The sequence below is a fragment of the Tupaia chinensis genome, unplaced genomic scaffold (assembly GCF_000334495.1).
Source record: "Tupaia chinensis unplaced genomic scaffold, TupChi_1.0 Scaffold000046_3, whole genome shotgun sequence".
Classification (NCBI taxonomy): domain Eukaryota; kingdom Metazoa; phylum Chordata; class Mammalia; order Scandentia; family Tupaiidae; genus Tupaia; species Tupaia belangeri.
The window spans coordinates 5,373,824-5,399,782 of NW_006159504.1; the positions used below are offsets into that span (position 1 = coordinate 5,373,824).

The 25,959-nt window shown below is 45.5% G+C and overlaps 1 pseudogene; it reads right to left on the reverse strand.

Annotated features, from left to right (window-relative positions):
- Nucleotides 1-249: 249 nt before the first annotated feature.
- LOC114008767 (thymosin beta-4-like) overlaps nt 250-25,959 on the reverse strand; it is a 30,846-nt pseudogene continuing 5,136 nt past the window's right edge.

Below are 25,959 nucleotides of genomic sequence, written 5' to 3' on the forward strand. Positions count from 1 at the left end.
TGCGCCTAGCCCTACGAGGTCTCCTACGAGGGCGACCGCGAAAGGGGCTTGTTCCCACCAGGATGGGAGCGCGCATTCTGCCTTCTCACCCTCTCCCACTGCTTCCTCCCGCCGCCCCCCCTCGCGGCCGCCCCTGAACCCCGCCCTGGCAGCGGCGACTCCTCGACCGTATCCCCGTTCCCGCTTGGCCCCGCCTGGGGTTTGCACAGGCGAAGCAGGAAATGCGCTGTTCCCGGTCCACTTCCCTGCTCAGAAACTCGGCTGCGGGACGTTCTTGGATTCCCGTCCCCCAACTCCTGCTGTGGTCTCCGGGTTGAAGCACGTGTTCCCATTAATGCCTCCTGTGGGGTTTGGGCTCCCAGGGAGGGGGAGCCCTTGAGGGGGAGGGAGACAGCCAGCTCCTACCTAACCGCAGGGTAGGTCTCTCTCTCTCTCTCTCTCACACACACACACACACACACACACACACACTTGCTCATCTTTGTCTTACTTTTCTCTAAACTTTTTCAAAATAATTATTTAATTTTATTTATTATTATTTTTAAACTTACTGTAGGGCATGTGTGCTCACCAGAGAAAGAGACAGAGAAAGTGAGAAAGCCAGCCACCTGGCCAGGGACTCAGCAGCCTTAACTGGCATGCCACCTGCTGACCACCTGTCTCTGAACTTTAAAGGGGATCTTAGAAGCAGGTTAGTTTCTCTGCACCTCCTCCCACCTCTCCACTCACTGGCTAGAAAAGGCCAAGGCTTTCCTTGGAGAGTGGCATCCCCAACTGACCAGACAGCTTTAGCAGCAGCAGTGCTGGGAACAGAACACCTTCACTCCCACCCGAGGGGCAGACACAGTCCCTGCCTGGGAGGAATGCACACTGAGTGTCATTAGGCTTCCTCCCTGATTGATTAACTCCCGGCTGGGTGTTCTAGGCCTGTTCTGCAATTATTTATTCCTGGCATGTAAAGGTGAGGCTGACATCAGTAGGTCAAACACTTGGAGATATTTTTTTCTAGGAGAGCTAAGAGGTTGCCTCTCTGTCCTGAAAACTCTGGCTTGCCAGGTTTCTCTGGGAAGCAAGGCTGGGTGGTGCCAGGTGGTTGGCCAGGGCAAGGTGTGCATTGTGTGATTATGGGAGTGATCAAAGTTAAGTAGGTCACAGGGCAGAACACACCTGACAGCGCTCATGACCTGTTCTGGGCACTGTAGCCACTGCCTATCAGATCTTGAAACAGCACCTGAGCTGGCTTCCAAAGTTTCTAAACAAGGGAGAAGGTACAAGGAACCCAGGAGGCATGGCTAGATTACTTTGCTGTCGGCTTGAGTTGATATCTGCTACCTTAATTTTCTTCTCTGTCTATCTGTTTCTTGGAGCTCACTCACAGCTTTATCACTGAGATTTTATAACATCAGAGGATCTGTGGTTCATTTCATCTTCAGGTCTCCAGAGCACAAGTCATTAGTCTTGAACAAGAGCTTATGGCCATTGTCAGTAGCTGTCCTGGATAGGTCACAAGGCAGTCTCCCTTCAAGGCCAGACCTGAAGAACAATCTCTATAGACCTCCATGAAGACATAGTTGTCATTTCAGACACGTCTGCGAGGCCTGTGGTCACCCGGCTTCAGGCCTGCAAGCCCTCTCACCCTCTCCGCCAATTCATCCTCACACATGACACATCTGAATCCCACCTTTTCTGAAAACTCATTCGAATTCTGTCGCTGTTCTGAACCCACTGGACTTGGAGGTCCGGGACAAGAATATACATGGATAATTTTGTTTGTTTGTTTTTTTGTTTTGTTTTGTTTTGAGAGATTTTCACTGTAGGGCGCGTGCGCTCGCCAGACAGAGAGTGACATAGAGACAGAAAGCGAGAAATCACCCCCCAAGGGGGATGGTCACGCCGCAATCCCTTCTCCTCCATTCTCCTCTCTGGATCCTGGGCACGCACGCACACGTGCCCGGCGTGAGTTTTAAGCCACCGGGTCCAGGACATGAACCACGGTCGACCATGTGGGAGTCCAGCGACATAGCCATTACGCTAGCTGCTGGTTCCCTATACATGGATAATTTTGTATGATGATAAAATAGCAATTATCTATCTTTGGGGTTTTTTCAAAGTCCATTTTCAGCATGCTATTGCTTCTAGTTGTAGAGTACAGTTTACAAAACTGTATCACAAACTCATCTGACCCTCCTGAGAGCCTGGAAGGTAGGCTGTCCTAGTAGCCTCATTTTTCAGGGGAAAGGAGTAAAACAGAAAGGATAGAGCAATTGCTCTAAGTCACATGACACGAGTATTTGAGCCACTGATTGGCCCTTCTGTTAACATTAGTGAGACTTCAGATTTTCTTCCCGTACCATGTCTACAGCCACTGAGGACCTCATGATGTCTGTAGGGACTAAGTGAAGACGGTGAATAGGGAGAAGAGGGCTAAGGATCCTTGGCACAGAAGCTTCCACCGTTGTCCGTAATCAGGTCATGGTTTTGTGTTTTAGTTTTTTGCCATAGGATCTGTGTGCTCGCCAGTGACAGACATACGGTGCAAAAGTGAGGCATCACTCCCTAGTGGGGATGGCCATCCTGCAATCCCTTCTCCTCCACCCTCCTCAGGAATTTGGGCATGCACACACACATGATTTTCAAGCTGCCAGGTCCAGGACTTAAACTGGTCAGCCATGTGGGAGTCCAGCACTTTAGCCACCATGCCACCTGCTGGTCCCAAGTCATGATAATTTTTAAGAAAGAAGTATTTATTTAATTCCATTTGTTGTTATTATTTTTTAATTTGACCAGAGAGAGATCGAGGGAGAAGGGGAAAGCGAGAAAGCAAGCCTCCAGGTCCAGGACTTGAATGGTAGTCAGCCATGTGGAAATCCAGAGCCTTTATCCACTACGCCACCTGCCAGCCTTGAAGTCATGACCATTTTTTAAATAATTTTTAAAATTTGGGGGGACCAGCAGTTAGCATAATGGCAATGTCACTAAACTCCCATGTAGTTGACCATGGTTCAAGTCCCAGACCTGGTGGCTTAAACTCACGCCGGGCACGTGTGCGTGCATGCCCAAAATCCTGAGAGGAGAATGGAGAAGAAGGGATTGAGGCGTGGCCATTCCCCCTGGGAGGTGATTTCTCACTTTCTATCTCTCTGTCTCTCTGGAGAGTGCACGCGCCATGTAGCAAAAAAGCCTCTCCAAAAAAATAATAATAATTTTAAAATTTTTTATTTATTATTTTAAAAAAATTTCTATAATGCACATGCATTCACTAGAGAGAGAGGTGGAGAGAGAGAGAGAGTGAGAAAGCAAGCTACCAGGTCTGCGATTCAAACCATGGTTGGCAATGTGGGAGTCCAGCACCTTAACCACCACTTGCTGGCCCCCATGATAATTTCTAATATCAAAGATGCAGTTCTATAAATAGAAAGCATTTTCATGTAGATCTATAATTAGATATGTTCTCCAAGCTCCAGATGATAGCTCATTTATTTTGACTGTTATTTCATACAAACAAATGCTAGTTGAAGTAGAAAAATACAACAACATTCCAGAGTCAGATCAAGGTAAAGTTCAAATATGAGAATTTGAAATCCTCAAAGTTCTGCCCTGTACTTCACACTCGCTCAGACTGGAAGGAGCCTCATTACACTGAGTTGTGTATGGTGTGATCTCATCATCTCCTGTTTAACGTATAAGCGCTTGGTCTCCTCTAGACCCACTGCTAACCCAGTCTTCCTGCCGTAAACACACACAGCAGTAAATAATTTTCTCCTCTCTTGCTGAACAATGGAGGGCAAACATTAGCAATCCCGTTTTACAGCATGGAACTGTAAGGCTCAAAGCAATGGGGTAATGTTCTTAAAGCTTCCAAACTAGCCTAAGAGGCCAGAAAATAATTTAGTTCTTTCATCAATAATTACTCAGCACCTGTCCGTGTATCCGAGGCGTCAGGGCAGCGTGACGCAGGGGTTAAGAGCAGATTTGGCTGCTGAACTGTTTGGGATTGAATTCTTGTTCTACCCTTCACCATGTGATTTGAATCCTAGTTCTACACCTTGGGCATGCCACTTCCCCTCTTCATACCCCTTGTATAAATTGGAGGAAGATAAAACTAATGACTTCAGAGAGCTTCATGAGGAGGAAATGACCTAATTGTTCATAAACTGCTTAGAATAGGGCCAGGCAAGGGAGGGATGGTGGCAGAGCAGTAAAAGGTGACACCGGCCAAGGCAGACCCACATGGGAAGGTTGCCAGTTCAAGTCAAGAACACGCCCGAATTCAGGTTCGGAGCCCTCCCTGAGTACACCAGGCATGCTTGCCCATGCTCCAGGCTGGGAAGCTGCAGGTGCACTGCTGTATTACGACTATCACGGGTGCCATAGCTCTGTCTGCCTCTCCCGTTTATGGGATGAATAAATAAACACTTTTTTCCTTAAAGAATTATTTTACTTAACTTTATTTACTTATTCATTCTTTATTTTAATTTGACCAGAGAGGGACAGCATGAGAGTGAGAATGAGAGAGCAAGAGAGAGGGAAGGAAAGTGAGAAAGTAAGCTGACAGGTCCAGGACTTGAACCACAGTGGCCATGTGGAAGTCCAGCACCCCTAACCACCAAGTCACCTGCTGGTCCCAATAAACACTTTTTTAAAACTTTATTTATTTATTATTATTATTTTTCCATTTGAGCAATGAGAGCTGAGAGAGAGAGAAAGTGAGAAAGGAAGCTACCAGGTCCAGGACTTGAACCATGGTTGGCCATGTGGGAGTCCAGTGCCTTTAACCACCACACCACCTGCTGGCCCCACCAATAAGCATTTTTAAAAAAGAGAGAGAGAGAGAAAGAACAGAGCCAGGCACTCAGGTATTTAATAAGTGAAATAAAATTTAAATGAATGTGTGTTAGCTTATGAAAACATCTTGCAAAGACAAAAGAAAAATGACATGGCATTGAGGATAAATGCATTATAACAACTAAGTAAGTATGGTTTCGTGTATTAATGTCTTACGATTGCTAGTGATAACTAACCTTGTCATACTCTAATCAGAACTGTCTGTTATATTTGCAAAGCTTTTAGAAAAGTCTCTGTAAACTCTTGTGTGTTACCTAATTACATTAGAATGTGCACATTTTTTTACTCTAGTGGTATAAAAACTGTTTTGTGTTCAATCTTCTAAACGATTGTCAAGGAAAAAAATCATACAGAATTGTTAAACATTCATTATTCTGTTAGAAAATCTTTGAGGGACCAGCAATTAGCGTAATGGCTATGTCACTGGTCTCCCATGTAGTCAACCGCAGTGCGAGTCCCAGATCTGGAGGCTTAAAACTCACGCTGGGAATAATAATAAGAATGATTGGGAAAAACAATGAAAAGATATCGAATGATGAAGTGGGGAGATTAATGTCTCTGTATTGATTGACATGCATGGCATTCCCTTTTGAAAAAGCAATGTAATAACACTGTAAAGTTATGTCCAATTCAATGTAATATAAACAAGATTATGATGATAATAAAAATAATAATAACAATAAAAAAAACTCACGCCAGGCATGTGTGCATGCGTGCCCAAGATCCCGAGAGGAGAATGGAGGAGAAGGGATTGCGGCGTAGCCATCCTCCCTGGGGGGTGAGTTCTCACTTTCTGTCTCGCTGTCTCTGTCTGTCTATCTGTCTGGAGAGCACACGCACCCTATAGCAAAAACCTCTCCAAAAAGAAAAAAATCTTTGAAATGGCAAGAAACACTGCAAATTAGCACTTACCTGAGTATATTTAAATTCTCCTAAAGTCAGAGGCTTGAGACAGCAGATAGTATAGTGGTTAAGGCTGTGGATTCCCACATGGCCAACCATGGTTCAAGCCCCAGACCTGGCAGCTTAAAAATTACATCAGGTGTGTGTGTGTGTGTGCCAAAATCCCAGGAGGAGAATGGAGAATGAATTGCAGTGTGGACCCCCCCACCCCGGGGGGGGGCTGATTTCTTATTTTCCCTCTCACTATCTCTCTCTGAGAAATCACTCTCCTATTACTGTCTCTGTCTCTTTCTGTCTCTCTTTCTGGAGAGTGCACACACTCTGTGGCAAAAACCTTAAAAAGAAAAGATAAGAGGCAAAGTTCAATTTTGATAATTGTGCATGGTACACATATATTTCCAAGGATGGGTAACCCACAGTGTACTAACGCAGTTAGGTCTTTCTATGTCGTACAGTGAAGAGATTCTAAATTCTAGTCTTGCTTATTCAAAAACTTGCTGGGGACCAGCAGGTGGCATGGTGGTTAAGGCATTGGACACTCCCACATGGCTGACCACAGTTCAAGTCCTGGACTTGGTGGCTTGCTTTCTCACATTCCCTCTTTCTCTCTCTCTCTCTCTTTCTCCAAGTCAAAATAAAATGAAGAATTAATAGAAGTAAATAAATAATTCTTTAAAAAAACAATCTTGCTACCAGGTAAACTGTAAGGTATTTGAACCATCTCATCCTCAGTTTTTTCAAAAAGAAAGAAAGAAGGGGGAGGGGGGATATTGGCACTCTTGCCAATTTTTCCAGATAAATAAGTAAACAGTCATAAAGATTTTATAAAATAAGAGCATGAGTAAAGCTGTACTGGTATGTATGTGTGTCTGAGGATGTTTGAGAACATGTAGATTCAGGGAAAATCTTTTGTATGAAACAGCAAAACTGAGGCCAGATAGAAGTCAGTGACTGTGACGACTGCGCTGCTTGAGTTATAGTGGTGTTGTATGTAAGAAGCAAAACTCTTAAACTTTTTGAAAATTATTTTTAATGAATTACCACCCGAAGTGTTCCATCTTTCATCCAGGAGAAAGCAGATTCTATTTTTATGTACTAAGACTGGATTTACTGGATTATCATTGTTTTAGTTAAAACTAACAATTTTTGTGTTGGTTTTGTTTTGTTTAGAGATTTTTGCTATAGGGTGCATACACTCATTGGAGAGGCAAAGAGACAAAGGGAGAAATCAAGCCCCTGAGGGGATAGCCATGCCACACTCACCTCTCCTCCATTTTCATCCTGGGATTTGGGGCATGCACGCACACAAGCAAAAACCTCTCCAAAAAAAGTGAGTTTCAAGCCTCCAGGTCCAGGACTTGAACTGCAGTTGACCATGTGGGAGTCCAGCATCTTAACCACTACTCCACCTGCTGGCCCCAACTAGCAGATGATTTCAATGGGCAATTTAAAACTAGAATTTAGAGACAGAAGAGACCATTCTTAATTTTAAAATTTTCCTACTATCTAATATTTCCACTCAAACGTACCTGGTGTCTGTGGATTACTTTCTCTTTCTGATCCACACAGCCTACCCTGTTCCCCAAGTTCTGCCATCCCCGGTTAGAGTGTCGGATCACAGAAATGCCTTCCACATGAAACACTGCATATTACAGTAAAACTTAGTGTTTGTTATTTATACAATCAGTTTTAAGGGTGCTTCAAAAAGTTTATGGAAAAGGAAATTAAAGCATTTGGGGGACCAGCAGTTAGCATAATGGCTATGTCGCTGGACTCCCATGTAGTTGACCGCGGTTCGAGTCCCAGACCCGGTGGCTTAAACTCATGCCGGGTGCGTGTGCATGCATGCCCAAGATCCCGAGAGGAGAATGGAGGAGAAGGGATTGTGGCATGGCCATCCCCTCTGGGGGGTGATTTCTCGCTTTCTGTCTCTGTCTCTCTGTCTGTCTGGCGAGCGCACGCGCCCTTATAGCGAAAACCTCTCCAAAAAAAGAAAAAATAAATAAAGCATTTTGTTTCAGTGCAATAGATTTTTGAAATCCATGCATAGTTTTTTCATAACATGCATTGTCTGAGGCTTTTTGAAAACCCCTTGTATTTTGTAATAATTTCAAACTCATAGAGAAGTTTCAAGAGTAATAGAAATCTGCATCATGTTTGCTGAGACTCTCGTATTTGTTAGCATTTTATCCTTTGCTCCATTTTTTCCATGTAAATGAACACAAAACATTTTCCCACATTTATTCCATCTCTTACGCCCTTTCTAAATGTATAAAAATGTATAGGACTGGAACCAGCAGATAGCATAATGATTATGTTGCTGGACTCCCAAGTAGTTGACCCCAGTTCAAGTCCTAGACCTGGTGGCTTGAACCTCACACTGGGCTCGTGTGCATACATGCCGAAGATCCCAAGAGAAGAATGGAGAAGGGTTTGCAGCATGGCCATCTCCCTGGGGGGTGATTTCTCACTTTCTGTCTGTCTATCTCTGTCTCTCCAGTGAACACACACTCCCTATAGCAAAAATCTCTCTTGAAAAAAAAAAGTACAGGACAACATAAACACACAACAACACATTAGTGTGTAGAATACATGTATCGGTCATCCTATAACATTAACATATACCCATAAAGTACAGATACACATACATATATAAAATGTATACACAGTTAGAGCTTACATATTAAGTCACGTATGCATGGATGAGTGCCATTAGCTTTGTTCTGAACCATCTGAGAGCGAGCCATGGCATGGTGTCTCATCGCTCTAAATGCTCCCTACAACTCGGTCATTCTCTCAATGACCAGGGACGACCACGCAGATGAGGAAGCTGACGTCACTGCCATGTCAGACACACACCCAATTCCAATTCTGCAAACTGCTCCAACATTTTCTCCTTTCTCTTTCTGGTCCAGTGCCCAATCCAAGATCACAACTGTGCACTTGTTTCCCTGTCTCTCTTGAAACTGCCATAGTTCAAGAGGGCAGGTCTTTCTAAGGATACCCCATAGCCAGGGCTGCCCAGCATTCTTCGCGGGAAACCAGGGGAATGCTGGTGTCCTTGTCAGGGCATGACAGGGAGGCTGGGTGTGGCCATTTCATCATGGCGACCCGGTCACCTGGTCTGATGGCCGCCCCATTTCTCTACCTTCAATCACCCCTTTTCCCTTTGTAACCAAGTCATTTTTCTAAGGGCGACCCCGACAGCACACCAGTGTCTGCCTGCTTACCACCTCTCTCCCCGCTGGCCCTAGTGGACACCCCGCAGGCGGAAGGTGGTGCTCACCTTTTCCCATCTTTCCTCCTGTGCTGGTGTATCCCTCTTACCATAAGAAAGCCTTCTCTCCTTTGCCTGTTTGCTTATTTGAATCAGCACAGACCTGTGGATTCCTTCTTATTCTTTTTTCTTAGGGTGTTTTTTTTTTTTCACCATAAGGTGCATGTGCTCACTAGAGAGACAAAGACAAGGTGAGCAAGACCCTAGGAGGAATGGCTGTGCTGCCATTCCTTCTCCTTCCTTCTCCCCTTGGGATTTTGGACTTGCACACGCGTGTGCCCTGGAGTGTTTTTCAAGATGCCAAATCGGGGACTTGAACCACTCAGTTAGCCGTGTGAGATCCAGCCACCTTAACCGCCATGCCATTGGCTGGCCCTGGATTCCCTCACCCCATGGCTTGGCATCCTTAACTAATGCTACCTGCTGGATGCCCCAGTGGCTGCAGGTCTGCCCAGCAGGGCACGTTATCCCTGGCTCCTGTATTTTTACATACGCCCTTCACATTCTTTGGCCGTCTCCATATTCTTTGCTGTAAGAAGATTTCAGGCTTGTCTTGCAATTGCCTGGATCCCGCCATTTCTTTAAGGAGCTAGGAACACCTTTCAGTGGAGCGTGGCACTTAGAAATGGTTATCTGAGTTCCCATTTGCTGGAGGCCCACTGCTTCCTGACCACCTCGGCCAACAGCCCCAGGAAATGCATGTACACAGATGGTCTGCACGGGTGTACATGCTTGTGTCCGTACGTGCCCACAGATGCCTGTCATCGTTGTACATATGCTCTGTGCGGGCATCTCTCTGTAGCCACCTGCAGATCTATCCAGATACCTCGAGTTCATGGACAATCGCCCCGTTCCCAGTCCCACATCCTAGGGTTATTTCCAGCCTGCAGCCTTTCCATCTCTGTGAGTCGCTTCTCGGCAGTGAGAGGCCTGGCGTCCAGGGCCTCACTGTATGTGCATATTGGCTACCGGAAGTCACCTCCCAGCCTCCTCTCTCAGTCCCCTTTTCCCTGCCCCTCTTTTCTCTGCCTTTGCAGACCTTCCCCAGCGCCCTAATTTTTCCATGCTCTAAAGTGAGAGGAAGAATCGCCCGTTTACATGTATTTTTAAATGATTTTAAGTGTCAAATGAAACCATGAACTCGAATGTCACCATTTTCTGCTGCGCTTTCCCTGCAGCACATTCCTCAGGAATAAGTAAAACGCAAAATCACACGGCATTATTTTTGTCTTAGATGGGGTTATTTGTAGTTTTTAAACTACAAGACTGTACTATTAGGTATCAAAAAGGGGCCAGACAGTGGTGCAGTGGTAGAATGCGATGCTGAGTGAGGCTGATCCAAACAAGAAGGTTCCTGGTTCAAGCCCAGAGACCTGAGTATGCCAGGCTCATACCTGTGATCCCGGCTGGCTGAAGGCGGGGGTGGGGTGAAGGCTGAGACCCTGTTGGGAGTGTGGGAGCGCTGGCTCCTTCTCTCTCTCTCTCTCTCTCTCTCTCCCCCCTCCCTCCCTCCCTCCCTCACTCTCTTTCAAAAGAAAGACAGAAAGAAACTTCCTCTTTTTTTTTTTTCCCCTTTCCTTCTCCATTCTCCTCTCAGGATCTTGGGCACACGCGCACACATGCCCGGCGTGAGTTTAAGCCACTGGGTCTGGGACTGGAACCATGGTCAACTCCATGGGAGTCCAGTAACATAGCCATTACACCAATTGCTGGTCCCGAAGAAAGAAACTTCTAATAAATGAACCAAAGTACTTCCTGGGCTTTCACTCATGAAACCAATGCTAGAGATGATCTTGACTTCGTACGATTTTTTTTTTCTCTAAAAATCATAAGGTAGAAAGTGGAATAAACATTAAATAATACTTTCCAGATGTGTGAGTAGGATTCGTGGCAGCTTTGAAGAAATATTTAATAAGCTGCCTCTCTCTACTGTCAACCACAGCCTCACCCCCATGATCTTAAATGAAGAAAATCACTCACAACATTATTTCAGACAGGTAGATTGCATGACCTGCCCCGAGTGCAGTTGGCCAGGCGTCTACGCATGATTGCGCTCCCATGAGTCATTTCCACCTTCAGTGTGAGGGAGAAAATTCAGCGGCACCATATTACAACGAAGACCGGCCCCTGCGGCTCCAGAGCCAGCTCAGGCACCCCCAGCACACCAGTCCCCCGACGCTGTGCTCCTCTGAGCAGAGCTCAGGACCTGCCCCGTAGCAGCTTCAGAAAACTGGACACCGAGCAGACCCGCTGACGTTCAGCTGCCATGGATGACCAAGGGTGCATAAACGCTGTCCTCTCCTTGGCAAATCCTTTCTCCTTTTCTAGAACTAAAGGAAGAAAATATGGCTGGGTCATGTCTACAGAAAAGGTGATAGGAAAACCTCCTGGAGCCAGAAGGGGCAGCCTCTGGTTAAGCCATGAGGTGAAGCATGGGCAGTGTACTAGCTATTAATCATATATGCATGGAGTAGCTGGTTTCATCATTGTTTGCAGACTTACAAAACACATCTAATACATCTAGTAACTTGGCTTCAGAGTGGTTGTTTAAAACTTTAAGTTTTTAAAAGTTTAATTCATTTCATTTCTCCCTGAGGGACTAAGAGAGAGTGACAGCGAGAGAGAAACACAGCCAGCAGGGTCTTCATGCTGAGCTCCCCCGCCAGCCTCAGCCAGCCAGTATCACAGGCAGGGGCACACCCAGCGTGTACAGGAGACCTCAGGATGCAAACCCAGGACCTTCCATGTGGGCCAGCATCACAGGGGGGTGGCACTGCTGCTGAGCCACTGCTGCCAGCCTGCAGAGCTTTCACTCTTGAGCGATTGAAGTGTTCAGCAGTTGGAGGAGCTGTGGTATTTTGATTTTGCCAATAGTGTCCTTATTTTATGCTATTTAATAAGATAATTAGAATAGCATATTTGTGCAGATGATGAATGTCAATCCTCATGAACATTTTCACCTAGCGTTGGATTTGGGTACGGTTTAATTAGTGAACGTTCCTTGAATTTTCCCATGCATATACATGACACCACAATCGTCAATTCCAATTCAGTCTGTTCACTATGGTGGCCTTCTGGGTCCCACATGACCAGACTCCCGCCTGTCTCTTCATTCCCATCTATCACAACTCTGCCTCCACTGCTCTGTTTTAGCCAGCAGGTTCTAGTTCTTCCTAGAACATGCCAAGCCCTGTCCTCAAAGCTTACCTTCTCTTTCCTTGTGTGGAACTGAGGTGCCCAGTATTTCTCTGTGACTAGCTCCGTCATTCAGTGATTCAGTGACACCTACTCTGAGGGAACATTCTACCTGGAATGTCAATGCCCTTCCCCCCACACTCGTAGCACTGCATTCTCACCTGCTCGCAATTTCCGAGCAGACTGACTGGTAGCAGTGGTCGTATTCTACATCGTTAGTTTCCCGTCTAGCCCCTGCCCATGGATGCCAGCTCCCTGCGAGCTATTTGTGTTCTTCCTTGTCGTACCCTCACCCCCGACCCCGTGCCCAGAACCACTGGCCATCATGGGAATTCTACGAGATGCCCTGAGTGAACGGAAAATCACCCACGATGGAGCACAGTTAAAGGATTCCTCTATGACACTAAGTTGGACCAAAGCTAGGGAGGTTCTAGTTCCAGGCTAGTCCTTGACTACCCATTTTCATGGCTGCTCATTTTCTTTAATCACTCTCCCCTCTTAGAGCTTGACTTGCGTTGAATGAAGCCTCATTCTGTCCCTTTAAGGGGAGGAATGCCTCTTGAAGAGGAGACCCCTACAGACACGGTTTTCATTAACAGAGTATTATCTCTCACAGTGACTAAGAACTTTCAAAAGAAGGGTGACGGTTCTAAGAACCTCGGAATAATTTTGACTGATTAGGTATCTTAATCCAGTTGCTAGTTAATTGTGTTTGCTTGTGATTAAGAATATGATTTTCACCTGCTCTCCCTCCACAATCTCTGTGTGTTTGGAGAAGGCCAATCTCCCAGCCCACTTTCTATCTCCAGCGAGCCCTTTGAAGGTGTTTGCTGAGGGGATGAGACCACAGCTATCACCTGGAGCCAGGAGCTGGGACGAGAAATCCCTGTCCAGCCACCTGCAGGTAGACTAAGCAAGATCCCTGCGCCCGGACAAACATCAGATCTGAGGACGGCGCCCCCTCCCACCCGTCACTCGGGGCTCAAGTCGCTGTTCCTAGGGAGAAAATGACTCCGTGGTTGAAATGCTGACCACCAAAACGAGGTGCGCTTTCAAGCAGGCCTGCAAAGATACTATCTGTGCCGAAAGATCAGGTTTTCCTTTTATTTCCCGTCTGCCTCACAGTGAAACTTAAAAATACATTAAAAATGAATCATTAGACAAAGGAAATGAAGCTGTACAAAATGCAAGCTCCTATTTTTAAAAATGATTACTTATTTCATTTTATTTATCATTATTATTTTTAAGTTTGCTACAGGGTCATCAGAGACAGAGAGAGGGAGGAGAAGTGAGAAAGCAAACTGCCAGGTTCAGGACTCAAAGCCTGGTAGTCCACTTGAGAGTCCAGGGCCTTAATCACCATGCCACCTGCAGCCTGTAAGCTCCGATGTTCGTGTTTTCTGCAGGCATCAAACTGCTCACCAATTGTTCCCCAAGTTTCCGCCTGGTTACGTGTGGGTTCTGAGCTTTCTCTGCAGGCTGGGTCCAGACAGTGTTCAGTCCCCTTGCTGGAAGACCAGGGCCCTGAGAAACCGCAGCCGTTTTCCATTTGGCAATTGTGAGTGGCCAGGCCTTAGCTTAATAAAAGGAGATACCAAACCGAGTATGCAGTGACGTGCGATGAGAGCTTGCACCACAGGAACCGTACAGCATTTGACAATCCTGCTAGGTCGTGAGTTTCTCTGCTCCTGAGGACGAGACGCAGTCCACCCCACCGCCTAACCCAGGTGGGGATGAAGTGGCAGGACCGAAGAGCAAACCATGGCACGAAAGAAAGAGGGAACCAGAGCTTTATGGGTAATGTAACCTTCCAGTGACCTGCTGCTCAGTCCCAGGTTGGAATTCTTTCTTCTGCTGCCAAATATTTCAACCTATTTCCTAACCAGAGCTGCCCTGCACATCAAATATTGTTTCTGTTTTACTGATGGAGAAGCCGAAGCGAGGTTTCTAGCAGTCCATCTAGGGGTCCTGGTGGCAGAGGCTAAAGCCCCAGCCTTCCGTCCTGGCCCTGCGGCGTGCACAGGGCTGCCAGGGCACCCCGGCTCGTGCTGCTCGGCTTCAGGCGACAGAGACTGGCTCTACACTAGGGAGGTGGCTATGTCTTTCTCAGGGAATCAAGCTTTTTCCCAAACTCTCCTTGCCTGGAATGGTGAAGGCGTGCTGTCCACCTTGTCCACACCTCTGTGACTCCTGACTGCGTCCACCTTGTCCACACCTCTGTGACTCCTGACTGCGTCCACCTTGTCCACACCTCTGTGACTCCTGACTGCGTCCACCTTGTCCACACCTCTGTGACTCCTGACTGGGGAACCCCCCAGTCCTTCCTCTCCTTTCCACGTGGCCACCAATGAGCCGCCGGTGCAAGCTTCCACACACGGAACGTTACGACACACGCAACACCGACCTCCTTGTGCCACGTACTGTCATAGGAAGGCCTTTGTGCAGAAGGAGGGTTTAACATTGTTATTTGATGTGACACCTCATTTTGCAAGCAGACACTTGAACGTCTGTGTGCAAATTTTTTTCACATTTTTTTTTCCTATAGAAGGCACAAGTGCTCACCAGGGACACAGCGGAAAAAGCACGTCCAGGGGGCATGGTCACTCCACAGTCCCTTCATCTCTTGCGCCTTTCAGGATTTGGGGTACACATGCATATGTGCCTGGCATGTGTCAAGTCACTGAGGTCCGGAATGTGACCCACGTAATTGGCCATGTGGAATCCAGTTGCCTTAACCACCGGGCCACCAAGCCATCCCATTTCATTCTCCTCCCCTCCCCAGTTCCTTTCTTTCTTCCATAAGCAAGAGAGACAGAGATAGCACTCCAATGAGGTCCTTTTTTTTTAAGTTTTAATTTATTTTTAAATTTTATTTATTATTATTTTTTAACTAGAGAGAGATAAAGAAAGTGAGAAAGCAAGCCACCAGGTCTGGGACTCAAACTGTCGTCAGCCACAGGGGAGTCCAGCACCTTAGCTACCTCGACATCTGCCAGCCCCTCCAATGGAACCTTGATGCCGCGATCCACCCCCGTGCTGCGGCCCCAGCCCCAGCCAGAGACAGATCATGGGCACGCATGGCCGGCAGGTTCAGCGAGGTCTCAGGGCCCGATCCAGACACTGCCCTTGTGGATCAGCCTCACCGACCTTCATGTCCCTGCCATGTCACTCTCCACCCCGCCCCCAACAGTTCCTTTCGTTCTGAAGTGCAGCTGGCTCTGTTCTCCAAGGTGCTTACATCAAGTAGCCATATTGCCTCCATTTTCAATTTCTTCCTAAGTAGCCTTCTTGAATTCAAATTGCTTTATTCAAATGATCTGGTTTTACTGTTTTACATAGCTGTAGATTTTTTTTTTTTCTAAGTCAGGCACCCACAAATGTCTTATACCTTTTAGAGCAAGAACTTTCTGTAAGGAAGAGATTTAAAATTGGGACACTATCAAAATTGCTACAACGTAGAGTAATACACAAAGGAGAAAATGGTTTTTCTTGTCGATTTCTTTGCAGATATAAGAGACTGGCAAGATATGCTTTACGCAGTATGCGGCTTTGTAAAAAAAAATGTTACAAGAGTTTGTTGCTTGGTAAAGAATGTGAAGTTTGAAAAGTTATTTACTGTTTTGCAAAATTTAATATTTATACAGTACCTTGCATTAAAATTAATTTAATACTTACATCCACACTTCAATTTGATCTACAAAATAACCCTACCAGCTACTCTTCCTGCTTCCATACCTTTCACAAGAGGCAATGCATTCCAGAGGATGAGATGACTCACTAAGGCACTCTGGGAGGGACCGAGCGCCGTGGTGCACAGGGCACGGCTGTGTCCCGCCTGTTCCACGCGCCCTGCTTCTCCCATCTCTGTGCTGACTGCCGCAGCACGGCGCCGATGCTCGGGGACCCCAGTCACAGGGGACTATGGACTCTGTCTGCATTCGTACACCTAGTACAGCATGCGCCTTAATACCTGTACTTCGAAAGTTTACCTACTTCTTTCTTCCATGAACTAGAAACACACACACACACACATCCCCATTTACCCCTCAATCTCCATGCCGCCATTCACCCCCAGTTCCGGTCACCCCCAGATTGTGGGCACACCAGTGCTCAGTGTCCTGGGAGGTCTCTGGAGGCAAATCTGGAACCTTCCGATGTGCGTCAGCCTTGCAGAGTGGCCCGTTTTACCACTGTGGCACCATCTGCCTCCCCTTCTGTTTGAATATTTTGTGGTGGTACCTTCTGCATCCATGCACTGAGCATCGAGAACGCATATGACATGGCCAGGCATGGTGGTTTGTGCCCGTAGTCCCAGCTACTGGGGAGGCTGAAGCAGGAGGGTCATGAGTTTGAAGGTGGCCTGAGCAACACAGCAAGACGCATCTTTAAAACAAAGTTAAACTGGGGCCAGCAGGTGGCCTGGTGGTTAAGGCATTGGACTCCCGCATGGCCGACCACAGTTTGAGTCCTATACCTGGCAGCTTAAAAAGTATGCCAGGCCCATGTGCACATATCCCCGAAATCCTGAGAGGAGAAAGCAATGTGGCATAGCACCTCCCTTGGGGGAGTGACTTCTCACTTTTCCTCTCTGTCTTTCTCTAGCGAGTGCACACCCTATGGGGGGGAGACAATGACTCTGGGTAAAGGATGGGGGGTGTTGTACAATTTTTATTTTAGTAACTCTTTAGCAAACTTGAAATTATTCCCAAACAAAGTATTTAAAAATTAAACATTAAGCCTTGAAAACATTATTCTAAGTATAAGAAACCTATCACAAAGGACCTAGAACTTCACAATTTTATTATATGAAATGTCCAGAATAGGCAAATCTATGAGAATAGCTTAGGGCCGGGGAATAGGAAACGGTTGAAGGGTGATGGCTAAAAGGCAGGCAGTTTTAGTCCAGTGGGTGGCGTGGAGGTTAAGGTGCTGGATTCCACATAGCCACTCCACGGTTCGAGTCCCAGACCCAGTGTTTTGAAAATCACATGGGGCATGTGTGCATGTATGCCTCAAATCCCGAGAGATGACCTGAGGAGAAGGGACCGTGGTGTAGCCATCACCTCTGGGTTTTTTTTTTTTTTTTCTCACTTTCTCTCTCTCTCTCTATTTTTCTCAGGTGAGTGCATGTGACCTATAACAAAAACTACCAAAAAAGGGGGCAGTTTTTTGGGGGGGATAATTAAAATGTTATAATTCTCATTGTGATGACATGACTGTACAACTCTGAATGTCCTTAAAACTGCTGATTGTACATTTGAAATGGGTGACTTGTATCGTGTGTGAATTATACCTCAAAAAATAAATTGTTTTTGGGACCAGCAGTTAGCGTAATGGCTATGTCACTGGACTCCCATGTAGTCGACTCGAACTCCCATGCAGTTCGAGTCCCAGACCTGGTGGCTTAAAACTCACGTCGGGCGTGTGTGCATGCCCAAAATCCCAAGAGGAGAACAGAGGAGAAGGGATTGTGGCGTGGCCTTCCCCCCGGGGGGTGATTTCTCGCTTTCTGTCTCTCTGTCTCTCTCTCTGTGTCTGGCAAGCGCACACGCCCTATAGCAAAAACCTCTCCAAAAATAATAAATAAATAAATTAAATAAATTATTTTAAAACTCAGAAATCAGGCAATCTGGAAAAGATGCAGAGATTAAAAGTCGCAGTTGAAACTGAAAACTAGTTGGAAGGAGCCGCCATAGGTGATACCATCAGGATCTGACCCTTCTTCTCACCGTCCCCTGGGCATGGTCCCATCACCATTTAAATGGATATCCTCCTTCCCAGGGTAGTTAATAGAAGAATGTTCTCAGGACCAGCAGTTAGTGTAATGGCTATGTTGCTGGACTCCCATGTAGTCAACTGTGGTTCAATTCCCGGACCTGGTGGCTTAAACTCACACCGGGAGTGTGTGCGTGCCCAAGATCCCAAGAGGAGAATGGAGGAGAAGTGATTGCAGCATGATCATCCCCCTGGGGAGTGATTTCTCACTTTCGGTCTCTCTGTCTCTGTCTTTCTGGTGAGCGCACATGCCCTATAGCAAAAACCTCTCCAAAAAGAAGAATGTTCTAGCACATAAACTAACTGATTCAGGATTAATCATAAGACAATGTAGACATCTGGCAAGTTTGATTTTAAACTTTACTCTCTTATGTCTTATTTGCAACCTGAATTCTTAGATATGTCTGAAAAACGTTTGCCTAGAGCATGATGCAAATCTCCTTCCGATCCTAAATGAGATGTTTCCTGCCTGGAGGGGGTAAAAAGAGTTTTCACCTTTCATCTTATTAAGATTAAATGGCCGTTAAGGTTTGTGCTGGAATACTGACCAACAGCAACAAAAAAGATAAGTTCGCCTTAAGTGGATGAAGTTTAAAATGACACTTGGATAATTGCAAGGATGGCAGAAAATCTACCCGACACACAACCCTCTTCGGTTCCCCACTATGTACAGGTTAGTGTGTTTTCATCAAGTGTTCTCTCCCTTGTTCATTCGGGAACTTCAATAGTCCAGAGACATTTAGCCTGATGTTCAGTAAGGGTAAGGGTGGGTGAATTTGAAAATCTTTGTGCAGGAGGAAATTTTTATGAGTAACCAATATTTCATCTTTTTACATAAGAAATGAAACAATTTTACAAATGAATTTATATATACACATACTTTTTTTCTACAGACTGGGCTCTATACTAACCAGATCATTATCATTTAAGCTTGAATGTTTGTGTCTTCAACAATTTGCACAACAATTTACAAAACATGGCAACTGCAATTTGCAAACTGTGGAAATTCTACCTGGTTCCAAGAACACAGTTGTGTTTCTCTGCATGGGGGCCTCAAACTACAACATTCTCACACTAAGGGTAGCCCATGGTTTTACCAATTGCTCCGTAAACATCTGACATTCCTGCCTCAAAGGGAAGTTTAAGAGGACTTCAGAAAGTTCGTGGAAAAGATGAGTTTATTTTGACCACCAAAAACTGTCAAAACCTATGCACAATTTTTTCATAACGTGCATTTCCTATGAGCTTCTTGAGGACCTCCCCCCCCACCCCCCATATTTTTGTGAAAATGCTTGTGGTAACTTTTCTGTATAGAAACATTTCTTAGAAGAGAAAATAAGAGTTCTTCTGATGTTAAGTGGCAAACCAAGAACTTACTATTCAGTTTTGAAATCTATGGCATATTTTTCTACCCAAACAAGTAGTAATTTGTAGCCAGAATAAAAAAGTTTTGTTCATTTTTGTTTCTTTTCTTTCCGGACAATTTGGAGAACTTAGTCTTTTTTTTGAGAGGTTTTTGCTACAGGGCACATGACAGACAGAAAGTGAGAAATCCCCCCCCAGAGGTGAGGGCCATGCCACCATCCCTTCTCCTCCATTCTCCTCTTGGGATCTTTGGCACACATGCACACGTGCCCGACATCAGTTTAAGGCACTGGATCCAGGACTCGAACCGTGGTCAACTATGTGGGAGTCCAACAATGTAACCATTATGCCATCTGCTGATCCCAAGAACTTAGTCATTTTTATTTTGGAACAGAAGAAAAAGGGGGTTATGTCTTATAAAAGAATCGCATTTCTATTTAGAGGTTTTTGCAATAGGGTGCATGCACTCATCAGAAACACAGAGAGACAGAAAGTCAGAAATCATCCCCCAAGGGGATGGCCACGCTGCATTCCCTTCTCCTCCATTCTCCTCTCAGGATCTTGGACACACATGCACATGTGCCCGGCTTGAGTTCAAGCCACCGAGTCTGAGACTCAAACCACAGTTGACTACATGGGGGTCCAGCTACATAGCCATTACGTTAACTGCCGGTCCCAAGAATCACATTTCTTGACAGCCACATGGATGGTTTACCTTTACCTTGTTCAACCTACTTCTGGTATTCCCATAAAAATGAAATTCTCCACTTTCATAGAATTAGGTAATTCCAGAAATAAACAGAAATACATACGAATAAAATTTAAAATCCAAACACAGACAGATTACTTCTATAGTCCTTCTACCCCTGCTAAAAGAAACTAAACAACAGAAAACAACAATGAACAATCTGAATTTGAAATTGTGTGTCTGGGGTCCAGCAGATGGTGCAGTGGTTAAGGCGCTGGAGTCCCACATGGTCCACTGTGGTTCAAGTCCCAGACCAGGCAGCTTGAAACTCACACCAACCATGTGTGTGTGTGTGCCCAAAATCTTGAGAGGAGGAGAAGAAGAGATTGGGACCTGGCCATCCCCCCTGGGAGGTGACTTCTTACTTTCTGTCTCATTGTCTCTCTGTCTCTCTAGTGAGTGCACGCGCCCTGTAGCAAAAATCTTTCAAACACAAAAAAAGAAAGAAAGAACGTGTGTGCGATTATAGGAATAGTATGTACTCAGTCTCTCCCTTCCCAATTCCAGACAGTTAATTGGCAGAGGAGGTTTTAATAATTATTGTCTCTATACTGCTCTCGTGATTCAAATTTTTCAAGAAAGCTTACTCTTGATTTTAGAGGACATCTTCTAACACTGGTGGGTAACATGGTTCATTGAAATGGGGTGAGTATGGGTGGAACAGGCGTTCTAGAATATTGACTGCACCGAGTACCTTTCTGTTCTAGGTTTGAACTGTGATTCCTCGGAGGCGAGGGGGTTTTACCGCAGGCCAAGTCGCTGAGTTTTACCGACTGTCCCCTCTGAACTGAGGACCTCCTTCTGAGCCACCAGTCTCTGCCGAGGTACTGGGAGCAGAAGGCCTCCCCCGAGGCATCAGCAGCATATCGTAGGTTACCAAACACACTAATTCTATTCTAAATAAACGTCGTTTCTCTCAGTGAAGAGAAGAGGCTTGGCTTTCAGAAGGCAGTCGGTTTGACCCACTTTCTGCATGAGAATTTCTTTATCAAGGTAGATCAAACAGCTCTGCCTCAACGAAATGGACGTGCTGAACTGGCTCCCGACTCGATTGCGGGAGCTTATTACGGCCTGCACGGAGTGTTCAAGGTTACTTTTCAATCTGTGTCGGCCAGAATCAATAAATCTCTCCCCGGGCTCTTTGCGGTACGGATTGTACTGGTTAGTCATGTATGTATACACAGCAGAGCGCGTTAGACTTGGAGAAAGACTTTCTGATGGGAGCCAATTTTTAACTACCACACTGTTGAAATTGGAACACAAAGGAAAACTGCTTCTGTTTGCTATTAAGGTGTGAGGTGAACTGGAAGCCATAAATAATCACGCTGGCCAAGTCCCAGGGCTAGAAGTGTGGGCATGGGTGGGGAGATGGAAAGAGACTCTCTCCTGAAACGGAATGGCAACATTTAGAAAATTCTTACTATTACCAGGGAGACACAATGCCCAAGGAGGAAAGGAAAAGCAGTCAACCCTACAAATTTAACAGTAATCTTTTTTACTTGTATTCATGGGATCTTAAAATTTTCATGACAAATGAAAAAACTATGCATGGACTTCAAAATTCTTTTCACCGAAATAAACTCATACTTTGATTCCATTTTCCATAAAGCTCTTTTTCTTTTTTAAGATAAGAGAACCCCCCTCAGGGGGATGGCCACTCCACAATTCCTTCTCGTCCATTCTCCTCTCGGGATCTTGGGCATGCATGCACACACGCCCAGCGTGAGTTTAAGCCACCAGGTCTAGGACTAGAACTGCGGTCAACTACATGGGAGTCCAGCAACATAGCCATTATGTTAACTGCTGGTCCCGAGAGATTTTTGCTAGGGCATGTGTACTTGCTGGAGACAGAGACAGACGGAGAGACAGAAAGTGAGAAGTCAAACCCCCCCCCAGGGAGAATGGCTATGCCACAATCCCTTCTCCTCCATTCTCCTCTTGGGATTTTGGGCACGCACGCACACACACATACCTAGTGTGAGTTTCAAGTCACCGGGTCTGCGACTCGAACTGCGGTTGACTATGTAGGAGTCCAGCAATGTAACCATTATGCCATTTGCTGGTCCCTCCACAAAGTTTGTAAAGTGCCCTCATTTGTTCTTAACATTTTATTTTTTCAAGGATCATTTATTTTACTTATTATTATTATTTTAACTTGCTGTAGGGCATGTGTGCTCACCAGAGAGAGACAAAGAAGGAAAGTGAGAAAAGCAGCTGCAGGGGACTGGAACTGCAGTCGGCCATGTGGGAGTCAGCGCCCCAAACACCACGCCACCTGCTGGCCCTTGTTTTCAATAGTTTAAAAGGCAGCATGAATCTCTGTTTTCTAGAGACTAATTCTTAAACTTCAAATTTATGTGGGTAAATGCAGAAGAGCCATAGCAGAGAAAAACTTAAAATATCACCCAGACAGTAACCCCTTTCTTGTGCTAGCTCACTCTTTTTTTCTCTGGATTACCCTATTTCTTCTTAGAACTGGGGGGTCTCACCTAATGATGGACGGATGAAACGTCTTCAGTGGCACCTAGTCAACCTAATTCGGCTGGCAATGAGCTGAGGGTGCGATTGTGGGTGTCCGGAAGCCCCGGCCTGTGCATAACGATCTATACCACGGCTTTGGGCGAATGAGGAGGGGGGTTTCAGGAGATGACCCAGGTGCGCTTCAGTGGTCACATTCCAGGCTCTAATTCGCTGTGTAACAGTGAGATTTCAAAACTCCCACCTCTCTGATGAAATCAGGAAGTGGAATCTTTTTAAGCCTTTCTCATTCTGGTATGCATAAAAAACACCGGGGGATACCTGAGATAATATGTCTGAGATAAGGTCCATGAATCTGCATTTGGACTCGGCTGAAGAATTCTTACCTCTGTGGCTCTGAAGACCAGGCCTGGCCAGAAGCTTCTTATGCAGAAAAAAGTGTGAAAACTAAGACTTTCAAATGAGTTTACCTAGGGCGTCTTTAACATTCGGAGACAACATCAGTTTGCATTTGGGAAGTTAACGCATACAAAGGCAATCCCTGGAGGAGCAGCAATTGTCAGAGCCAGGGGACAGTTTCCAGATCGAGGCTTGTCTTTGTTGTTCACTGAAGGGAAAGTGTGTAGGAGACACAGCGGGGATAACAATGTCTCTGCTTCCAGTTTTGGTGGAACTTATTTACAATATCAAAATGAATATTCAAATTATAAAGCATTATTACCACCTCATTCATTAAATCCAAGTACCAACGAATTTGTATGCCTTGATACCATGAAGGGGACTTAGCATTTATTTCTCTTTTTTTGAGTCTTGCGTTCAAAATCTCCTTTTCAGTCAATGTCACAAATGAATGATGGTAGAAATAACACTGACCCATTCACTCTGTTTCTAGGGTGTTTTTCACCATAGAGTGTGTGCACTTGCAGGAGAAAGACAGAGAGAGACAGGGAAAGTGAGAAATCCACCACCCAGGGTGGACGTGGGCACAATGTCTTCTCCTCCATTCTCCTTTTGGGATTTTGGGCATGCACACACATACCCTGGAATGTTTTTCAAGCCTCCAGGACCAGGACTCAAACCACTTTTAGCCATGTGGGAATCCAGCACCTTAACCACCATGCCACCTGTTGGTCCTCATTCACATTTTTTATAGAAGCTCTTTTTGTGACATAACTCATATACCATATAATTTGTTCTTTTAAGTATTCAATGTAGTTTTATTTATTTTTTAAATTAGAGACTTTTGCTATAGGGCGAGTGCACTCACTGGAGATACAGAAAGAGACAGAGAGGCAGAAAGTAAGAAATCACCCCCCAGGGGCATGGTCATACCACAATTCCTTCTCTTCTGATCTCCTGTTGGGATTTTGGGCACGCACACACATGTGCCCAGCCCAAGTTTTAAGCTATCAGGTCCGGGACTTGAACCATGGTCAACTGCGTGGGAGTACGCCATCCGCTGGTCCCCCAATGCGGTGGTTTTAAGTGTATTCACAGATATCTGCAGCCATTCCCACCATCAATCTTTAAATGTTTTCTACACTCGAAGAAGAAGCTTTTCGTGTGGCTCCTCATGTCCCCTAACGTGGGCTATAAGAGAGCACTAAGCTATTTTCTGTCTCCATAGTTTTGCCTCTTGGGGACATCTCGTAGCAAAGGAGTGGTCCACTGTGTGGTCTTTCATGACGGCCTTTTTCACTCGGTACAATGATTCCAGGGCCACCCGTGCTGTGGCATTTGTCAGTGCCTTATCCCTCTCTGTCTGAGAGCATTCCATCCACCGGCTTGCCACGTCTTTCCATCCATTCATCAGTTGGTAGCTATTTCGGTTGTTTCTGCTCTTTGGCTACTGTAAACCATGCTGCTGCGAACATCTCTGTACAAGTTTTGTACAAGTTTTTGTGTAGACTTGTCTTTTTAGTTCTGCAGTGGGATTTCAGGCCATACGGTAACTCTGTTTAACCATGTGAGAAATTGCCAGACTGATTTCCAAAGTATCTGCGACGTCTAAAATTCCTTCCAGCAGCAGATAGAGGGTTCCAGTGTCCTCCTAGCCTCCCCAGTACTCGCTATTGCCTACCTTTTTAATTACGGCCCTTCCGAGGGGTATGGACGAGCATCTCATCAGGGTTTTGATCTGCATTTCTCTACCAACTATGTTCTTGTTGGCTGTTTGCATCTTCTTTGGAAAATCGTCTATCCATACTCCGCCCACCTTAAATTGGGTTGTCTCTCATAATGGAGTTGTACAGATTCTTTTATGCTCTAGGTACAAGTTTCTCATGAGAGAGAGAGGTGATTTGCAAATGTTTCTTCCCTTGCTGTCTTTTTATTTGAATAATGTCCTCAGGAACAGAATAATGATTACTTTTGACAGAGTTTATTTTGTCAGTTTGTTCTTTGGTTGCTTTGTGCTTTTGGTGTCAGATCTGATAAACTGTTTCCCGACGCAAGGTTTTCTAAAAATTGTCTAGTTTTAGCTCTTACATTTGGGCGATTGGTCTATTGTTAGAAGTATTCTATTTATTTCATTGTAGTGAAGTACACACAACATAAAATTTACTATCTTACCCTTATTTTATTTTACTTTTTTGGTATGAAAGAGTATGGGAATAAGAGAAAGAGTGGGAAAGAGAGAGAGACTTCCAGGTAGCCAGGACGATAGGCACACATTGCCACGCCTGGTGTGTTTGGGTTGGTCTGGCCTTCCATGTGGCCCCAGCCTCATGCGGCATTGCCCTACCTTAACCATTTTTAAGTGTACGGTTCCCTAGTGTCGCTTACATTCACGTTGCTGTGCACCAGTAACCACCATCCGCCTCCAGAACTGTTTCCTCTCTCCCCAGATGAAACTGTGGCCTTTGGACAGCATTCCCAGTTCCTCCCTGCCCTGGCAACCAGCACTGACCCTTCTGTCTCTCCGAGTTTAACCACCTCATGTAAGTGCAATCATACAGTATTTTTCTTAAAATGCCCCCGAGGTTCTTGAATGTTGTAGCATGTGTCAGAATTTCCTTCCTTTTTAAGGCTGAACAATATTGCATTGTATGTATAGACTGCATTTTGTTTAGGTGTTTTGTCCATTTTGAAGTAAGTGTCCTTTATGGTGTGAGGTAGGAGTCCAACTTCATTCTCTTGCATATGAAAATCTAGTTGTCATCGCACCATTTGTGCCCCGTTCATTCCCAGCACAGATAAGTCATTGAATTTCAACCTGCTTATTACTTCCAACTCTGAAATGTTAGGATCAAAAATCCAAAAGGGGGGGGCTAGCAGGTGGAGGATAAGGTGTTGAATCCCACATGGTCAACTCCGTGGTTCAAGTCCCAGATCGGGACACTCGAAAAACAAGCCAAGTGATTGTGCATGCGTA